Here is a 19,569-nt window from a genome sequence, read left to right as displayed (position 1 = left end):
CATCAACAGAATGGATAAATATTGCTACATACATACAATGGAATACTAGTAAGCAATTTTTAAAAAAGGCTACTGTTACATATAACATGGATGAATCTCACAAAAATAACTGCTGAACAAAAAATGCCACTTACTCTACATACTAAATGATTACATTTAAATGAAATTCAAGACAAAACTAATTTGTGGTAATAGAAGTCAGAAGAGTGGTTTTGGGGGTGGGAGGATGCAGTGCTGATTGCGGAGGGGCACAAGGGTGTTAGAAATCTTGATTTGGGGGATGGTGTATACATATGCAAAACCTGTGCCCTTCCTGCATATGCCATACCTCATTAACAACAACAAAAAAATTCAAGAGTAAGTTTTTCAGCAGAAAAAAAATCCACCCGTCCTTCAAATTCAAATGCCACCTCCTCCATCAAGTCTTGCCAGCTAGAATTAATCTTTCCACAGAACCTCTGTGGCATTCCGATGACCTTTCCCTTAAGACATTTATTGAAGCCCATCTTAAATCTCAGCAGAGTCTCCTTTTTTTCCTAACTAGATGGTTATCTTCCTTGTGGCAGTGACAATGCCTTTCACTCTTTACCGGAAACCTGAAAAGGCTTTTTGTTGAATTACATGGAAGGAAAAATTGGGTGGGTGAAAAGGGGACAGGAAGAGGAAGGAAGGCCTAGGAAAAGAGATAGGAGATCTCTAAGGAAACCTTAGCTTACAGTACAATTTTACCTAGTTCCTGAACTGAAATCACATTAAATGTCACCTTGAGCAATAAAGAACAAATCAAAACACCAAGTCCTTCCTAGACTGAAGATAAACATCACACTCCTTCACTTGCAGGAAATTCACCAAATAAATGCTTACTTAACCTCTGGGTATTTCAACCTGGATGGGGAAACTTCACCAAGCAGAATAATAATCACATAGCCATGCTGCTAAAAATATCGCCACCTTAGTGTGGTGTAAACAGCCCAGACTGCGGATCAGGAGACTTAGGGCCGAATTCTAACTCTATCCCAACTTGCTGTAGCCGGTGGACAATCTCTGAGCCTCTCTGGGCCTCAGTTTCCTCACATGTAAAACGACACGGGTTGGATTGGCAAATTTTCTTAATATCCCTTCCGGTATGGATATTCTGAGTATACAATCGATATCTCGCCCAGTCCAACGCAGTAGCACACCAGAAACCCCTGAAAAACAAGTAAAAAGCGCCCCAGACCAGCAAACAAGCACAATTTGAAGGAGTCATTTTGTTACATTATCTTCCATGGTTTAATCAGTGTTTTTGTTTGTTGTTTGCAGTCTTACCATGATTTGCAGGAGATTTCTGAGTTCCATGTAAACAGATGTTACCTCTCTGTGGGCTGTCATCTTCTTCTGAGAGTTAACGGGGTCTTCCCGCCTAGTTTCAAGTCTCCGAATTCAGAAACCCCCAAGGCAGAGGACGGTTTATGAATTTGCGCACACTGCGCGGCACACTGGAGTCTAAGTTACAGAGGAACGGGGTGCAGGGAATGCTGGGATTTGTAGTCCCTGGGCCTCTTTGTTGCGTGATGGGATCTGTGGTCCCCCGAGCACTCTCTCCGGAATGCTGGGAATGTAGTCTCTTTCGCATCGCCCAGTGCAACCTGCTGTCATCCCAGAACCTTAGTGTGCCCAGCGGCGGGAGCGGGCCCCTCGAGTCTCTGCAGATTTGAAGCCAAACCCTCCGCTGGGGCAAAGTCTAGGCAACAAGACCTAAGGAACGATTTGTCCTACGGGACTTCCCGGGGAGGGCCCTTCCCACTGACGCTCGTCGTCCCCCCCCCCCTCCGCGAGCCGCTGAGTATTTCTATTGGCTGTCAGGTTTGCCAGTCGGCGAGGCGGGCTTTCCATGGCTTCGGGGCGGGCACTCCGAGGCTAGGGGGAAGGAGAAGAGATCAGGAGCGGGAGCTGAGGGGAGGGAGAGGCCGGTCCGGGTCTGGCCGCTGCCGCTGCTCGCCCGAGGTCTCCAGGCCGGGCTGCGGCTCCGTCCTCGGCTCCTGGGCACCGTCTGCGAGGCTCCGCCGGGCCAGCGTGGGAGAGCCGCGGGCGGCGGCCGCCGCATCATGTCAGCCAAGGACGAGCGGGCAGGGAGATCCTGAGGGGCTTTCAAACTGTATCCGCCAGGGAGGCGTGCGGGGGGCCGGGAGGACTTGGGAGGCGGTCGCTCTCTGAGAGAGACTGGCGGGGGGCGAGGGTCGAGCCAGGTGGACACCGGACGGGAGTGCGGCGGGAGGCGAGGGAAAGAACGGCTCCATGCCCCCGGCGGGACCGGGCGCTGGAGGCGGGGCAAGGGGCGTTCTGAGGGAGGAAGGGGACGTTGACGCGAGCCCCGGGGGCTTGGAGGCGGAGGAGACCCGGAATTGGGCTGGGAGAAGCGCGGAGCGTCGGACACGGGTGTCGGGGAGGCCAGCTTGGCTCCGAGCTTCGGCCCGCACCCAGAGGCCGGGAAGGGTGCGGCCCGCAGGGGAGGGCCGTGGGGGCGCGGTGGGTTGGCCTCGGAGCCCAGCAGCCCATTTGGCGGGAAGCACCGGGGGAGCAGGAAAAAGTGACTTGGAGCGAGTGACCTTGTGTGGGACAAATGCAATGCTTGTGTGAAACTCTCTCGGGTTCCCCCATCCCATCCCATCCCACCCCCGCCCTTGTTTCCACAACTTCTCTGCCTCACTTATGGCTCCTTCCAGGACTGGAGCCGAGGAAGGTGGGGAAAGAGAAGTCCGGGATCGACCTTATCTTAATTCTGGCTTGGCCTTCTGAGGCATTGGATGGTGGCTGCTGCTTTCTCAGCTTTTCACTTTTCTGTCCAGCGAAATGAGGACCCTAAACTTGTGCGTGAGATGCCTTCAGGTGTTTGGGTTTTGCACTGGGACTCCTGGCAAAGGTGTCTGCTGGGTCGCGTCGGTGTGGTTAACGCGTAGACAGGTGGAGCTGTCCAGCAATTATTTGATTACGTTGGGGACACGGTAGGGATTTAGCAGGATGTAGAATCATTGCCTCGGGCCTGTTGTGGTGCCGCTTGTGCAGCCTCTCTCCTTCACGTAGTGAGGAAGCCTCGTGTTTTAACGGAGTGTTGGTGGGTAACCGTATGATGCGGATGAAAAAATGCAATCCCGTACATTCCAATTTCACATTTTCCTGCTGACCTTAATCTCTTTTTTACATCCTGTGCCTACAATATGGAACATTCTTAAATTCCTCTCTCAGCGAAATTGTAGTCGTCCCTTTAGGTCTCCTCCCTAACAGATTTGGCGGAGACTGTTCTCTGAGCCGCCTGTGTGTTTTCACAATGCCCACTTCAGCCCTGCAGATTTTAATTGCTTTGTCACAGTCAGAAACCAACTTGGTAGTAAATGTGAGAACAAGAAATGCAAAAAGTTGCAGGATGTTTTGGATGTACAAATGAGAAGTTTCACATGGAAACGACCTGCTGTGCTTCCTTTGAAAAAACAGAGGGCATCATCACCTATGCGTACTGCCATGTGTTGTAAACTTTCATACTTTTACCGTGGTGAAGTTTAGTAACAGCCTCTTTATAGCTTCATGCACCTTTCCTTGTTTCTCTTCATAATGGCACCTAGAAGTAAATAGGGATGGCTGACGTGTTAGAAGAACTCTGACACAGATTTATTTTTCCCTTAAGGAATTTGTATGTTACTTAACAGGTATGCTGTCGACAGTAAAGCCAGAGACTGTGCAGAATTGGGAAATTCAGAAGCAACGTTTTTATCCGATAGGAATTAATGTATTGCCGGAAAACAAGAAAGAATTTTTTAAATGGCTTTCAGACAAAGCAGAAGGGGAAAGTTTAACTTCTCACCTCATTCTGGGCTCTTGCAGCTGTGAGAAAGAGGCCTAAGGGACAAATAGGGAAGAGAGTAGAAAGAAGAACCTGCGACAGCCCACTAGGAGGGCAGGTGAATTAATCAGTTCAATGATGACGCTAGTGTGTCAAGAAACAGGCTTTCAGAGAAGGTTTGACCTGAGCTGATTAAATCTCAAGGGAAGCAGCCACATAAAAAAGTTAGCATAGAACCAATAAGATGCCATCGTCTGGTACCCTTTGTTGACATCTGAGGATTAAGAGAGAAAAGGAAAAGAGTTCTATATTGCTAGTACCTTCGAGGAAAAAAACCAATGTTTTTAGTAAACAAACTACCTGTTGCCCACCTTTTATGGGTAAATTGTTTTTCTAACTTTCCTTGTATCTGTTTCTGTAACAGTTTTTTCTACAAAAGAAAGTGCCGAGATATTCTCCTACTGACCGTGTTGACAATACTCATTTTTCACATTGACTATGTCTTTTTATTTTTGCCAATTTAGACAAATGAAAATCTTGTTTTAATTTGTATTTCCCTGGGTACCTAGATCCCTGGACAGGCAATATAGCATGGTGCTTAAGAGTGATTCCGAACTGTAGAGCTATATGCTGTTGCGTTGGAATCCCAGCCTTGCACTCTTGGTTGTGTGTCCCTGAGCAACTCCTTAACCTCTGCCTCAATTTCCTCATCTGTAATCAGGGATAAAAATAGTACTTATCTCATAGGATTGTTGTGAAGATTGAATGAGTTGATAGCTAAAGCATTTAAAAAAACACCTGATCCCTAGTAAGCATTATGTATTAGCTATTGTTAGAGAAGTTGCAAAATCTTCTGTTTGGGAATTTCTTTTCTGTGAATTGCTTGTTAATTTCCCTTTGCCCATTTTACTTTTGAATTTTTTACTTTTCTTATTGGTTTATAGGTGTTTTTATTTTAAAATTTTATTTTTTTCAACGTTTTTATTTATTTTTGGGACAGAGAGAGACAGAGCATGAACGGGGGAGGGCAGAGAGAGAGGGAGACACAGAATCGGAAACAGGCTCCAGGCTCTGAGCCATCAGCCCAGAGCCCTACGCGGGGCTCGAACTCACGGACCGCGAGATCGTGACCTGGCTGAAGTCGGACGCTTACCGACTGCGCCACCCAGGCGCCCTAGGTGTTTTTATTTTAATATCAATCATTTGCCTGTTCTGTATATTGCAACTATTTTTTATCAATGTATTGCTCATCTCCTTTTTTGTTTAAACAAATTTTAAATTATCATTTCAAATTCATCAATATTTTGCACATGGCTTTTGCATTTTGTATCTAAGAAGACTTTCCTGACCTTGGGCTAGTCACTCAACTCTCATTTTGCATCCAATTTTTTAAATATTCAAAACTGATAAAAATCATACAGATTAAGTGACTTGTTATAACTAAACAGACAGATAAAACAAGACCTTCCTTATCCCAAGATTAATTAAATACTCTTTATTTTCATCTTTTTTTTAATGTTTAGCTCTTTAATCCACCTGGAATGTATTTACACAGATGATATGTGGTAGAACTCTAAGTTCTTGTGCAGTTTTAAAATAGATTTAGGGGAGCGCCTGGGTGGCTGTGCATAGAGCCCACTTAAAAAAATATTTAGTGGGGGGTGCCTGGGTGGCTTAGTCGGTTTAAGCATCCGACTTCGGCTCAGATCATGATCTCACAGTTCGTGGGTTCGAGCCCCATGTGGGGCTCTGTGCTGACAGCTCAGAGCCTGGAGCCTGCTTCTGAATCTGTGTCTGCCTCTCTCTCTCTGCCCCTCCCCTGCTTACGCTCTGTCTCTGTCTTTCAAAAATAATTTTTAAAAACTGTAAAAAAAAAAAAAAAAAGAAAGAAAAGAAATATTTAGGGGCACCTGGCTGGCTCAGTTGATGGAGCATGCAACTCTTAATCTTGGGATTATGAGTTGAGCCCCACATTGAGTGCAGAGATTACTTAATATATATATATCTTTACAAAGTAAATAAAATGGTATTTAAATTTTCTATTACAAACTCCAGCCACCTAGAAATGACCTTTATTGATAATTTAATACAGCCTTCCAATGTAGCTAATGTAATGTATTTGCTTTTATAAAAATAGAATCACAAGCATTATTTTGTAACTTACTTTTTCACTTAATAAATTTACCATGTTCGTAATTTCCAAAGATAATTACTTTTAATTGCTTTCCATGACATAAACGTATCACAGTCCTCTTATACTAGTTTTCTAGGGTAGTCTGTGTAATGCACTGTTCTACCTATTCAAACTGCTCCTCCTCAAAATAAATATAATTGATCCTTGAACAACATGGGTTTGAACTATATGAGCTCACTTATGCGACAATTTTTTCAATAACTACAGTATACAGTATTGTAAATGTATTTTCCTTATTTTTTTGCATTTTCTCTTACAATTTTCCTTTTTTTTAAATTTTTTTTTAATGTTTGTTTATTCTTGAGAGAGAGACAGACAGAGCTTAAGTGGGGGATGGGCAGAGAGCAAGAGAGACAAACACACACACACACACACACACACACACACACACACAGAATCCAAAGCAGGCTCCAGGCTCTAGGCTCTGAGCTGTCAGCATAGAGCCCAATGCGGGGCTGTAACTCACCAACTGTGAGATCATGACCTGAGCCGAAGTCAGATCCTTAATTGACTGAGCCACCCAGGGGCCCCTCTTATGACTTTCTTTTTTTTTGTTAAATTTTTTTAGTGTTTATTTATTTTTGAGGGAGGGGAGGGGCAGAGAAAGAATGAGAGACAGAATCCAAAGCAGGCTCTAGGCTCTGAGCTGTCAGCAAAGAGCCCTATGCGGGGCTTGAACTCACAGACCTCGAGATCATGACCTGAGTGGAAGTCAGACAGTTAACTGACTGAGCCACCCAGGCACCTCTCTTACAATTTTCTTAATAACTTTTTTTCCTCTTGCCTTACTTTATTGTAAGAATATGGTATATTTTCATATATATAAGAATGGGTATACAGTGTATATGCTGTGTGTGTGTATATATATATATATATATATATGAGTATATACCATATTCTTATATGTATATAAGAATATATGCCATATTATTATATATATGTGTATATATATATGTATATATATAAACATATGAAGCACGCACTGACTGTTTATGTTGTTAGTAAGGCTTCTAGCCAACAATAGACTATTAATAAGTTTTGAAGGGTCAAAACTTATATACAGATTTTTGACCGTGAGGAGAATTGATGCCTCAACCCCTGCATTGCTCAAGAATCAACTGTACAACTTTATTAATATCAAGAAACTGACAGACTACCATAAGAAAAATTATGCTTTTATGATTTTATTATTTTTACTCCATCTGGAATTTGCTTTGGTCTAAGGTATGAAGTAGTAATTTAACTTTTTCTTTGAAGATTAGCTAATCATTCCTATTTACTTATATTCCAGAAGTTAATATAATATCTAGAATATAAATGACTGCCTCCAAATCAAGAAGATATTTAACTGAAAATGGACAAAGGCTATGAACAGTTCACAGAAGAAAAATAGCCAATGAATAAATTAAGAGATTCAACCTTAATAACTCAACAAACTATCCCTTTTTCCCAATTAATTGACAAAAATTTAAAAGGTTGTCAATAGGGGTGCCTATCTGGCTCAGTTGGTGGAGCCTGTGACTCTTGATTTTGGGGTCATGAGTTCAAGCCCCACATTGGAGTATTTTTAATAAATAAAAAAATTTTTTTTAATGTTTATTTATTTTTGAGACAGAGAGACAGAGCGTGAGCAGGGAAGGACAGAGAGAGAGAGAGAGACACAGAATCCAAAGCAAGCTCCAGGCTCTGAGCTGTCTGCAGAGAGCTCGACGTGAGGCTTGAACTCCCAAACCATGAGATCATGACCTGAGCCAAAGTCAGACATTTAACCGACTAAGCCACCCAGGGGGCCCTATTAATTTTTTTAATGTTTATTTATTTTTGAGGAGAGTGAGAGAAAGAGAGACAGAGAGACAGAGCATGAGTGGGGGAGGGGCAGAGAGAGAGGGAGGGAGACACAGAGTCCAAGCAGTCTCCAGGCTCTGAGCTGTCAGCACAGAGCCTGACGCAGGGCTCAAACCCACAATCCATGAGATCATGATCTGAGATGAAGTTGAATGCTTAACCAACTGACCTCCCAGGTGCCCCCTCAAGGCCCCACATTGGGCACGGAGTGTACAATAAATAAATAAATAAATAAATAAATAAATAAATAAAGATCAATTGATAATATTCAGTATTGGCAACTCTTGATGGAAAGGGACTTCATTTGCTTCATTTGCTGTGTGTGTATAGCTTTTATGGAGAATAATTGAGACCTACAAAAGTTTACACATAACTGAAGCAGAGCATAGAGCAGTGGTTAAGAGTGTGGACTCTGGGTTCAGACTTAATGCCTCCACTATTGTTACCCTAGACAGAGCATTCAAACTCGGAACCTCGGTATCCATTTAATTTCCTCAGAGGGTTGTTATGAGCCTTAAATGAGACTGCACATATAAAGTACTTAGTACAGGGGCGCCTGGGTGGCGCAGTCGGTTAAGCGTCCGACTTCAGCCAGGTCACGATCTCGCGGTCCGTGAGTTCGAGCCCCGCATCGGGCTCTGGGCTGATGGCTCAGAGCCTGGAGCCTGTTTCCGATTCTGTGTCTCCCTCTCTCTCTGCCCCTCCCCCGTTCATGCTCTGTCTCTCTCTGTCCCAAAAATAAATAAACATTGAAAAAAAAAAATTTAAAGTACTTAGTACAGTTCCTGGCACATAGTAATAAGTGTTAACTGTGTTATTTGTTTTATTAATAATTACTAACATTATGATAATAACCATGATGTTAGTATTACTGGAAAGCCATATTTTTTTCCTGAGATAAACCAATGCCTTCATGCTGTTATTCTCCATATTGAGAAACCATAATATTTCTGTTTTGCCTCTTTGAAGAAATGATTTAGTTAATAAGCAAATATGTATGCCTAGTGTTTCCTTTTTTTCTAGGAACTAATTACATTTCAATGTATGACAACAGAAAAAGAGCTAGTTTGGCTCAGAAGGTTTCTGAAAGTATTTTTCACTTGTGTTTTTGCATTTCCTGTCCATAGTTTGGTCCTGGATCCCCCATATCCTCTTTCTCATAGCACCTTGATCTTTGACTTTACTTCCAGTCAAAAATAGTTGGCTTTAGATCTTTTGTTCACTTAGATTTCCTTATTAAAAATAGTTGACTGGGGCACCTGGGTGGCTCAGTTGGTTAAGCATCCAACTCTTGATTTCAGCTCAGGTCTTGATCTCAGGGTCATGAGTTCAAGCCCCACGTTGGGCTCCATGCTGGGCATAGAGCCTACTTTATTTTTTTTATATATATATATGAAATTTATTGACAAATTGGTTTCCATACAACACCCAGTGCTCATCCCAAAAGGTGCCCTCCTCAATACCCATCACCCACCCTCCCCTCCCTCCCACCCCCCATCAACCCTCAGTTTGTTCTCAGTTTTTAACATTCTCTTATGCTTTGGCTCTCTCCCACTCTAACCTCTTTTTTTTTTTTTTCCTTCCCCTCCCCCATGGGTTCCTGTTAAGTTTCTCAGGATCCACATAAGAGTGAAACCATATGGAATCTGTCCTTCTCTGTATGGCTTATTTCACTTAGCATTACACTCTCCAGTTCCATCCACGTTGCTACAAAAGGCCATATTTCATTTTTTCTCATTGCCACATAGTATTCCATTGTGTATATATACCACAATTTCTTTATCCATTCATCAGTTGATGGACATTTAGGCTCTTTCCATAATTTGGCTATAGAGCCTACTTTAAAAAAAAAAAATAGTAGACCGTCAAACTTTTCTTGAATATCAGTATTCCCTAATAGATGCCTTTGCCAAGTGTTAAAAATGAGTTTGTGGTTTATGCTTTTCTAAAATACAGTTTTGTTTGTCAACTGAAGCTCTGGGAAAGCAACCAAAACATAGCATTCATATAGCCAGTGAACACTGTGGATCACACATTGTCTAGTCATAAATTTCAAGTAGATTGTGATTGATAGTATGTTTTCCAGGATCCTCAAGCATGGACTCTGAGAAGTTATTATTATCCTGAATGGATTAAATGAATATAATGTCCTATTGATCATGTTACTTAGAATTTTAAAATGGGTATTCCTACTTTCACATTTTGGGGAAGATTTTGGAATATAATTAGATATTTATAGTCTTCTTCAGACCTTCTAAATTTCTTTCAGGATTCTATATATGGTTTATAGTGAAAATTATAGTAACTTCTGGAGAAATGGAACAGAACATGGTAAGACTCCCATGAAAAATTCTAGCTGTATTGTCAATGTATTTGATAAAGGGCTAGCAACAGTGCTGAGGTTTGGCAGCCCTAAGTTCTTATTAAATTTGACCTCACTTTTGGCTCACAAGCCTTCCTTGTCAGCATTCTGCATCCTCAAATCCCCATGACAGAGGAGAACTTGACTTCTGAATGTATGGACTTGTCCCTATTCCTGAGCTTTAGCATCATAGGAAGGTAGTTTAAAGGCCAGTCATTGCTTGAATACTTAAAATTTAATTTTTAAGATTTTTAAGAGCAGTGTTCTTTATTTGCTTTTGACCTGCTGATAATTTTGGAACTGAGAGGAAAAGCAAATCTATTTTCTTACAGTCCCATGTCCATAAAGATCACAGTGATTGGCAAAGAAGGTAATAGTCCCACACGTGAGGAATTTGTTTGGTCTACAATGAGGGGGTCATGGTTAAGTGGTGCTGTCCCAGAGGAGAGGCACTAGAAACATGTCATACATACAATGATCTGAGAAGTGGGAAGGTTTGACCTAAACATGAAAAATGAGGCAAAGGATGTGAGTGTTCTCTTCTGAAGCTTAAGATACTGTTCCAAAGAGAAGTAAACATGTTCTATGTGACTCTCAGAGAAGTATGAGACTCAAGGGTAGACATTATAGGGGACAAGGTTTACTTAGCCCAGTTTCTAACAATTAGAATTACCTTGAGGGGAAAAAGAAAAAGAAAAAAATACACACACACACACACACACACACACACACACACACATATTTTCCAGAAAGTATTTTCAGCAGCACATGGGTGCTCCTGTCCATCAAGAGTATTGCAGCAGGAGATTATACATGCATCAGAGAAGGTGTTAGAGTAGATGGTCTCCAGAAGGACTCAAATCCTTTTCCAATACCGCATTTCTTTGATTTGGTGACAGTCATTCTTAATTAACAAGCATTCTTTTCAGCAAGTATTTCTATTCAGATATATGCTACACCTAAAATAGGCAAAACATTTTTTTGTAATTTGATATAATTAAACAAGATATCATTTCCATTTTATTTTTCAGACCACTCTTCCTAGATACTCAGTATTGATGAAGTATTCTGTTCAGTGCATTGTGGATCCACTGATTCAGAGTCATGGAGAGCAATTATTGTCTCTGAATTTAGATGCGGCCTACAGAACTAAACAAAATAGCTCTAATATAAATAACACTTTAACTATGACAAGAAGAAAAGGGGTGGCCTAATAATATCTGACCTTCCTATAGTCTTTTTCAATTTTTCAAAGTACTTTGATATATTATTACATTATGACAACAATTCTATACATTACTATCCCCACTTTATAGATGGGAAATTAAAGATTGATGAGGTTATCACTGAGATAAAGGCAGAACCTTAATTTAAACATTGCTTTATCTTTGTATAAACTGGTTTTTTCTACAGTGTACCATGATGTCTCTCTAGAGAAATTTTTTCTGTATTAATGATTTTGAGTTTAAAAACTTGCCTCAGTGTTTAAGTTACAGATTTATTTTTCACTTGAAAATCATTCTTTTCTATTGTGGTCTTCTTTGTTTTTCCTCAACTCTCAGTTACAGAGAGTAAGGTGTAGCTTGGGATTAGAGTTACTTGAAAAGGACATCTTCCAGAAAGTTTTAAGCAGCATGTATTAGTCTATTAGAGCTGCTATAACAAAATACCATAGACTAGGTAGCTTAAACAATGGACATTTATTTCTCAACAGTTCGGTGGCTGGAAAGTCCAAGATAAGATACTATCTCATTTGGTTTCTAGAGGGGTCTCTGCTCCTGGCTTGCAGATGGCCACCTTCTCCCTGTGTCCTCACATGGTGGCAAGAGAGTGGATGGGCAGATTGTAGGAGAGCACAACTATACCATATGTGGCACTGCTACCTGGGTGACAGTTCTACTTGGAAAGGGTGGTTCATAGACAGGTTGTTGCTAAATGAAAGGTTTTTTAAGAGAGACTAAATCTGAGAATCTAACCCGGCCACTTTTATGGAATAAGAAATAAGGAATTTAACTCTAAGCCTTTGCTTTTGAGCCATCTTCTGTGGAAAGAGCAAAAGCAGAGGAGCTCTGGCCTTAGGCTGCCACTTAACTGGCCATTCATTCGGACACTTGTTAGCAGGATCTATAAGTGCCATGTAAACTGTTAACCGAATGCAAAATGATAAACCAGTTTTCATATCCAAAGAAGTTGTATAAGGGAGAGAGGAAGGGACAGTAACAGGCAGAACACAATGTGATAAGTGCCTAGTAGCATAAAGTGCTGTGGAATCTCAGAGGAAGAATGGCTGCTGCTGGAGGTGTTGTGGAGGACTTCAGAATTGTCATTTGAATAGGATCTTGAAAGATGAGTAGGTGTTGAGCAGTTTAATTTTGAAGACATTGGAGAGTAACAGGAAGAAAAATGATGATGTGAAAAATTCAGAAAGAGAGTGTTTCAGCGGGGATTTGGGATCAAGAAGGAGGAGGAATGAGGGTTAAAAACAAGTCCTTGGAATTGCTGGAAACTATTCATTCACTGAATGAATATTTGAGACTCTACTGAACATCTGATGATCCCTTATGATCATTGGTGATCCTTTTGACAGTACCTGATATTTGGGGAAACAAATTAACTATAATCCGCCAAGATTTGAAAATGGATAATAGATGAGGAAATAAAGTCACCAAGCATAGATTACTCTTTTTTTTTTTAAGTTTATTTATTTTGAGAGAGAGTGTGTGAGCAGGGGAGGGGCAGAGAGAGAAAGGGAGAAAGAGAGAATCCTAAGCAGGCTTTGTGCTGTCAGCACAGAGCCCAACACAGGACTCGAACTGACAAACCTTGAGATCATGACCTGAGCTGAAATCAAGAGTCAGACGCTTAACCAACTGAGCCACCCAAGCGCCCCAAGAATAAATTACTTTATAAAGAATCTGGTGACCTAGGAAAGCAGAGATTAGAGAAGTGGCTTTAAGAGCCTGGGTGGCTCAGTTGGTTAAATGTCCAGCTCTTGATTTTGGCTCAGGTCCCGATCCCAGGGTCATGAGATCAAGCCCCGTTTTGGGCTCCATGTTCAGCATGGGATTCTCTCTCCCTCTCCCTCTCCCTCCTCGTCTCCCTCCCCCTCCCCCTCCCCCTCTCCCTCTCCTTTCCCTCTTCCTCCCCCTGCCCCTCTCCCCTGCTCAAGCACACTCTTTCTCTTTCTCTAAAATAAATAAATGAATGATGGGTGGCTCAGTCAGTTAGGTGTCTGACTCTTGATCTTGGCTCAGGTCATGACCTCATGGTTTCATGAGATGGAGCCCCCTGTCAGGCTCTTTGCTGTTGTCCGCAGAGCCTGCTTGGGATCTCTCTCTCTCCCTCTCTTCCTCTCCCTAATCCCTCCCTCCCCCTTCCCCTCTCCTCCATTGCCCATGAGTGCTTTCTCTCTGTCAAGATAAACATTTTTTAAAAAATTTTATATGAAGTTTTATTTTTTTTTTCAACGTTTATTTATTTTTGGGACAGAGAGAGACAGAGCATGAACGGGGGAGGGGCAGAGAGAGAGGGAGACACAGAATCAGAAACAGGCTCCAGGCTCCGAGCCATCAGCCCAGAGCCCGACGCGGGGCTCGAACTCACGGACCGCGAGATCGTGACCTGGCTGAAGTCGGACGCTTAACCGACTGCGCCACCCAGGCGCCCCCATTTTTTAAAAAATTTTAAATGAATAGCTGAATGAATGAGAAGTAGCTTTAGTAGATAGATCTTTATTAAAGAATGGAGGGGTGGAGTGCCTAGGTGGCTTAGTCAGTTAAGTGTCCAACTTCGGCTCAGGTCATGATCTTATGGTTCATGAGTTCCAGCCTCTTTTAGAGCTCTGTGCTGACAGCTCAGAGCCTGGAGCCTGCTTCGGATTCTGTGTCTCCCTCTCTCTCTGCCCCTCCCCTGCTAGCGCGCGCTCTCTCTCTCTCTCTCTCTCTCACTCTCTATCTCTTTAAAAAATAAATAAACCTTAAAAAAAAAAAAAAAAGGAGGGGCACTTGGGTAGCTCAGTCAGTTAAGCTTCCAACTTCAGCTCAGGTCGTGATCTCACCATTCGTGAATTTGAGCCCCGCATCAGGCTCTGGGCTGACAGCTTGGAGCCTGCTTCAAATTCTGTGTTTCCCCCTCTCTCTCTCTGCCCCTCCTCCACTGACACTCTGTCTCTGTCTCAAAAATAAACATTAAAAAAATTTTTTTAAATAAATAAAGTATGGAAATCACTATGGTGCCTGACTGGCTCAGTTGGTACAATATGAAACTCTTGATCTCAGGGCATTGAGTTTAAGCCCCACATTGGGCATAAAGATTACTTAGTTAAAAAAAAATGGAAATCACTTATTTAAGCTATCTAACCTTGTGCAAGTTGCTTAACATCTATAAAACAAGGAAAATGCTTTGTCTGCTTTACAGAGATGTTAGGAAATTTGAGTGAAATAATACATGTCTACTCACTTTAAAAACCATAGCTCTACAAATGCATTATGCTTACTATAGCATTGTTTCAATTATTTATTTTTGCTTTGAAGTTCAGGGTTGCTTTCTCTTTTGTAAATGTGTAGGTTTCATGTTTCAGGGTATTAATAAAAAGCCAGAGTCTTAGTGATTCTTTTTTACTCCAGCTTAGAAATCTGAAGCTTTGTTTTCACAGGTCTGGGAGGTAGTGAGTATTAGAGTGATAGCAAAGGAAGCCTTCTACATGACACTTATGTCCTATTTGAAAACCAAAATCATCTTTGCTTTTGCTTTTCTTTTTTTAAGAGGATTATAACTTGAAGAGGGTACCTGGCTGGCTCAGTCTATGGAGCATATAACTCTTGATCTCAGGATTGTGAGTTCTAGCCCCACGTTGGGTGTAGAGATTACTTTAAAAAATAAAATCTTTAGAGGTACCTGGGTGGCTCAGTCCATTAAGTGTCTGACTTCGGTTCAGGTCATGATCTTGGGGTTTGTGAATTGAAGCCCTACATCGGGCTCTCTGCTATCAGTGCAAAGCCTGCTTCCAATCCTCTGTCTCCCTCTCTCTGTCTGCCCCTACCCCTCTCTCTCTCAAAACTAAATAAAACATTTTAAATAAAGTAAAATCTTAAAAAAAAAAAAGAGGGTTATAACTTGAGGAAGTTGATTTCCCTCTCAATACTAGCATTTTTTAAAATCTAGGTAAAATTCACAGATCTCTGAATGTGGCTTTTGGTTAGATTCAAAGCAATATCCCTCTGCCTCCAAATAGTATATAAGAAATAGTGGCTGATACTTTCAGGAACATATCCTTGGGAAAGGACCTTGTATTATCTCTTCTTCAATCAGGAGGTTCTGGGAAGCAAATAAAAACGCAAAGTGGATCTCTAAGAATCTCTAGGGCTATGTCTATTCTAGCTTGTTTCTGACCAGTTTTAGGCACATAACTGCACACATCAGTAGAGTAATTGACCTGTTAGAAGAAAAAGGGTTTGTTTCATTTGACTTTGCTAGTGAGAAGACTGTGTTATATTTCAAATAGTGATCTTTTTCTCATTACTAAATTACTTGCCTCCACTGTTTCCCAGACCAGTTTGAATTTTGATTGTATGCTTTCCAAACACAGCGCCTTTGCCAGGGCTAGAGTATTATTTCACAGGGATATCATCACCACTGATTACAGTGCTGCATATTATGTTTCAAGGATACTGAAACCTGGTTTCTCAGGGATCCATTTATATTTTCTCACCTTGTCCCCCACAAACAGGAAAAAATGCCACAGGGAAAATCACTGGGAAATTTTGGGGCAGAGAAAGATGTGTAAATGTCTGTGAATTAGAATTGGTTCTTATAAATGTAAGGATATGTACAGATTGCTCTGTGTAACCAGTGCTAGTGCAGAAAAAGCCTACAAGAAGGGCTTTGAAAGAAGTGATATTTAAGAATTATTGAAGGTTCGGGGCGCCTGGATAGCTCAGTCAGTAAAGTGTCCAACTTCGGCTCAGGTCGTGAATTTGCAGTTCATTAGTTCGAACCCAGCTTTGGGTTCTGTGCTGACAGCTCAGAGCCTGGAGACTACTCCAGATCCTTTGTCTCCCTTTCTCCCTGTGCCCTTCCCTCACTCATGCTCTGTCTCTCTCTGCCTCTCAAAAATGAAAAAACGTTAAAAAAAAAAAAAAAAAAAGAATTAACAAAGGTTTGGGGCACCTGGCCCACTCAGTCAGTAGAGCACGCAACTCTGGACCTCAGGGTTGTGATTTCAAGCCCCATGTTGGGTGTAGAGATAAATAAATAAATAAATAAATAAATAAATAAATAAATAAATAAATAAATAAATAAATAAATAAATTTAAAAAAGTAAAAGAATGAAGGTGGGGACAAGAAAAGGAAATGAGTTCAGAAAGTGAGCATGGAGAGAGTTTGAGTGGGGAGAGATCATAAAGGCAGAGTGTTAAAAGCAAGCACGAAGAAGAAAGAAAAAGAAAAAGCCACAACCCAAAACTAGGAAAGCAGAGCAAAGAAAGGCATTCCTATGATGAAAATGCTTAGGATACCACCAAATAGAAACTCCCTTTGTTTATTTCTGGTCATTGCAGCTGCTTCCAGCCCAGAGAAATGAGAAGAGAGAGGTTTTTCTTCATGCCTGTGACCTTGGTGTTGAAGCTTTGCCTCCTTTTGCTCTGGCCTGCCATTGTAGACATTAGCATATATCAGTATGTGCTGAGTCAGGCACTTTGCCTGGAAATTCTACTTACCTTGAAATTCCTCAAACTATAGGTAATGAACCACATGCCCATATATAATTTACAGATACTCTGCCAAGTCATGAATTCAACTTCAAGTAGAATGGGTTTTTAAATTCTAATGTGTTTTTACCTGCAATTTGGCTGCCTGACTTAGCTGTTCTCCTTAGGGAGAAGGGGGGTTTTTTGGTTAGTTGGTTTGCTTCTTGTTTTTGCCGAGCTCCAGTTCTAAGTAGTCCTTTCGACAGCCTTCTGAATCCTCAGTGAGCAGTTCTCCATGTTTGGCTCCTGGATACTCTTCACTGAGCCTTGCTTTCTGGTCGCTCAGCCTGAGAGAGAGAATTGTAGTCAACCCCTCTGACTTGCTCTCTGATACTCATTGTGGTTCAACACATATTTGAGTGCCAATTATGGGCTGAGCACTGAGAAGGGGTAAATAATATTGTGCCAGTGGAATTTAGCTTGCATTCTGGTAAGTACTGTGATGCAGGTGTAAACAAGTATACAGGTGCAGTGAGAAGGGATCAAATAGCCTTGCCTCAGGGTGTATCAGGGACCACAGTTAGAGAGGAAGCTGGCGTAGCACTGTGGCTTTAAGGAGCATGCTGGGAGTGGGATGCATGTTGTAGGCGGAGTAGAGCAGCATGTGCTAAGCGCTGAAGCACAAGGATATACCATCTTTGGGAGATGTAGCAACTAAACATGGCTGGAGGATAGGGTGCATCTGGGGGCTCAAGAATGGAATGAAAGGCAGAGACCAGACTCAGTGTCTTTCTTCCCCCAACAAACCTTAATTTACCCTCTTAACTTCATTATCCCAGGGTTATAGCACTTTATTATACCTGCTACCCTCTGAGTTCTTGTTCTTTATCAAATTGTCCTTTCTACTTGACACTACCTTCCTATCTCACCCCTCTCTGTTGTTCTTTTAACCTACTATTAACTCCTAACCCTTTAAAAAGAAAATCGGGCGGCTGGGTGGTTCAGTCAGTTGACTTGGCTCAGGTCATGATCTTGGAGTTTGTGAGTTCAAGCCCTGCATCAGGCTTGCTGCTGTCAGCACAGAGCCTGCTTCAGATCCTTTGTCCCCCTCTCTGTCTGCTCCACCCCCGCTCATACTTTCTCTCTCTCTCTCTCTCAAAAATGAATAAACATTAAAAAAATAGTTTCAAAAAAAAATCAACATTCCCCAACCCTGTTTTTTACAAAACCTGAACTTTATATGCCCCTTGGAAAGGTTTATGTCTGAAAATGGAAGGACTTTTTTTTATTGGACATTGACATAGGATTATACTGAGACCATGTCAGGACCAGAGGTCTTATCTTTGTATCTAGAACAGTCCTTAAACTATTACTGGTAAAAATCCAGGCTTTTACTTCTAACCCTTCACAGACCAATATTTTCATAAAATAAATAAAAATGAGTTATTAGAAAAATGACATACAAAATAAAAGCTGAAAAATTTTATTAGAATCAACAAATTACTCTGCTTAATGGTTTTAAAGTTTTTAATTTTTTTTTTTTTTTTTTTTTCAACGTTTATTTATTTTTGGGACAGAGAGAGACAGAGCACGAACGGGGGAGGGGCAGAGAGAGAGGGAGACACAGAATCGGAAACAGGCTCCAGGCTCTGAGCCATCAGCCCAGAGCCCGACGCGGGGCTCGAACTCACAGACCGCGAGATCGTGACCTGGCTGAAGTCGGACGCTTAACCGACTGCGCCACCCAGGCGCCCCGCTTTTAAAGTTTTTAAACATTTAACCTTGCCACAGACTGGTAACAGACCATTCACAAACCAGCTTCACTGGTCTGTGGATCACATTTTCGGCAGCACCGCTGTAGAATCCTCAATACAGCTTGTGGGTACACAGTAGGACCTCAGTGCATGTTTTGATTTGTAATGAGATGGCTACATGATTACAGTAGAAAAGAGAAAATAGCAGTAGCAGCTCTCCTTGGAGGGTTGGGGGAAATGATAAAGGGAGAAAGAATGCTGCATGTTACTCTCCATATAAAACAAACTCTTTCTCATCACTCTCTCTGAACATTGTCGTTCCTTTGTTTCTGTAGCAAGAAGAAACATATTAGTAAGTCACTTGTGTAGATTTCTGAGAAATAATAGTTTGATCTTGCCGATTATGCAAAACTTAACTCAGTGTTTGCAGATGTCAACCCATGTCTCTGAACTAGCTCTCATGAGCAAGCCTTCAGTTGGCTAGGATTGATTTCAAATACTAACCCCTGCTCTTTGAATCAAAGCATTATTTCTCCATTTTGTAATATGGACCATACTGCCAAATGCTTTCCCTGCCTCAGATTTTCGCTTCCTTTGGTATCTTCTGAATAGGGTAAGAAGTCTTTTTTTTCTTTCTTTCTTTTTTTTTTTTTTTTAAAGTACACCAGGCATGGAGCCCAATGTGGGGCTTGAACTCATGAATGACTCTGAGAGCAGACTGGAGCTGAGATCAGGCATGGGATGCATAACCGGCTGAGCCACCCACGCACCCCAAAAGTTCTTTTTATCAAAAACTTTGTAACAAATTAGCCTTCAATGTCAATTAACATAATTTTAGCTTGCTTACAACACTGCAAATTCTCAATTCTTAAAAGCCAATTGTAAGGTCTTGAATCCCCTTCAAATAACAG

General features: G+C 41.6%; 1 protein-coding gene across 2 annotated transcripts in view; it reads left to right on the top strand.

Moving 5' to 3' along the window:
• Positions 1-1,913: 1,913 nt before the first annotated feature.
• Positions 1,914-19,569, top strand: part of PDE6D (phosphodiesterase 6D) — a 54,543-nt gene continuing 36,887 nt past the window's right edge. The window contains exon 1 of one of the 2 annotated variants that reach the window (XM_032594535.1): positions 1,914-2,137. The gene's annotated coding sequence lies outside the window, so the exon portion shown is untranslated. The remainder of the gene's footprint in view (positions 2,138-19,569) is intronic. The other variant, XM_030324745.1, reaches the window with a different exon arrangement.

Source organism: Lynx canadensis, chromosome C1, assembly GCF_007474595.2.
Source record: "Lynx canadensis isolate LIC74 chromosome C1, mLynCan4.pri.v2, whole genome shotgun sequence".
Classification (NCBI taxonomy): Eukaryota; Metazoa; Chordata; class Mammalia; order Carnivora; family Felidae; genus Lynx; species Lynx canadensis.
Note: the sequence above shows the minus strand (reverse complement) of the source record. Positions and strands in the feature narration are given on the sequence as shown.